This window comes from Pundamilia nyererei, unplaced genomic scaffold, assembly GCF_000239375.1.
Source record: "Pundamilia nyererei isolate P.nyererei 1_Seehausen unplaced genomic scaffold, PunNye1.0 scaffold00089, whole genome shotgun sequence".
NCBI lineage: Eukaryota > Metazoa > Chordata > Actinopteri > Cichliformes > Cichlidae > Pundamilia > Pundamilia nyererei.
In genome coordinates, this window is record NW_005187490.1 from 1,240,698 (window position 1) to 1,242,671 (window position 1,974).

The following is a 1,974-nucleotide window of genomic DNA, read 5'->3' on the forward strand; positions in this document are numbered from 1 at the left end:
CTCGTTGGTCGCATGCTCCAAAAAGGGAATTGGCCGCCGTTCTTCTGAGCTTTCCTTTAACCGTGTGTATCTGAAGTCCATCCCATGTAACATGACTTTCAATAAAGACCATTCTTGCTGCGTGTTTACAGGTGTTTTCTCCTTTTTTTTTCTCCCCAAAAAGGAAAACCAGCGCCACTTTTAACAAACGTGACCTTCAAAATAAAAGCACAAAAAACTTTAACATAAAATAAAATAACATAAAATAATGTACAGCTTAAACAATTTATAATGATGACATGGACCTTGACAAGATAAAGAAATAATCTAAATGATATAAACAATGTCATCATGCCAACAGCTACACTATACGTGTGTTTTTGTCATATGCCAGATAATTTATACACTTCTTGAAAATAACGGATTTGTTTATTTTCATTATATTTCCAAATAATGACACATAATGAAATAAATAAGCTATAGCCAGTTTAAGTCAATAGTATGACAGTGACAAATTAAATATAATATGTATGTAACAAAAAGAGAGTTCCGGAGGTGAAACGTGGTTCTAGGATGATAAAGCTACAATTTCCTTAAGGCTTGCCTGGTCCAGCTACTCATTTAACACTTTTTGTTCTTGTAAAACCAATTTATACAAGTTTAGATTTTCCGAGACGCTCACTTCCGGTCTTGTTCTGCTAACTGCGGCCACCTTGACACATCTTCCTGCAGGTAGAAACAGCCTGTGTGTTTGGTGTAATTACGCTGGAAATGACAGGAACACACTGGATCTAACAGACTAATTATCCCCCCGTCTAAAAACTGAGATGAGACATGAAACCTTTGTATTAGTAGTAGATTAACTCCCGCATTATTCCGAAAGAGGACCGAAACCCCGGGCGGGCAGTGTTTGTGGCTGAGTTCAGCTGGAAGCAGGCGACCCCTGGTGGCAGCCGGAGGAACGGCCTCAAAGTGAACTCCATCGTGCCCAATTCGCTGTAATAGAAATACAAATTTCAGTATTTTCAAAAGGAATATATGTAAAAAGATCAAGAAAATTAGGCACAACAATTCTAATTTTCAGATATCAGTTTTTCACAACATAAAGCTTTTTTCACCAATACCTACAGTAAATAATATAAATATATAAACAGTGCAAACAACTTCCAGTGACAAGATGCTGTAAACTTTATATTCATTATTTCTATTATAGAAATAATAGTGAAGTTTTACTTTAGTGAAAGAGCTCCCGCCAGTCATACTCCAGGACCATGCATTTGTATATATCATCATCTAACCCGCACAGATTGAGGCCTGCAGAGAAGCTACCTGGTAGGCCTGTTTACACACAGCTCAAATCACACAAATAAATAAATTAAAAGTGCAACTGCTGGCTTTTTTCTGACAGAGAAAAATCAGATGTTTTGTTCATTCTGTTTGCACACTTTTGCACCTTTATTAGAAAAGCAATGGAGTAACTGTGGCACTTAAACTACAAGGAGTAGGGGAAGGAGATATCAAGAAGATGCAAACACTGATATAAAATGCTGTTTTATGGTTTAAGAGACATCATCAGTTTAGAAGTGAGTGATAACTCAGTGCAAAACTAGCTGCATTTACAGAAACCTACAGAAATACAGCAGCCATTATGGGTGATGTGCAGAGATGTAGAAACTACAGAAGGCTGATGCTGATGAAGTTATGGGAACTTAAGGTAACACGACAGGTGATGATCAGTGACCAGTAGTATGTCTTCGTTTCATGATAAAGGCACTACACACATGATGTTTGCTTTAAGAGTATTAATGCAGAAGTACAGAGAAGGTCAGTAGGAGTTGCACTCTGTCTTTGTGGATCTAGAGAAATCATGTGATAGGGTCCCAAGAGTCGATCTGTGGTGCTGTATGAAGAAGTCAAGTGTGACAAGGAAGAACAGTATGTGAGGATGGTGCAGTACATGTTTGAGGGCAGTGAAACACCAATGAGGTGTAGAAG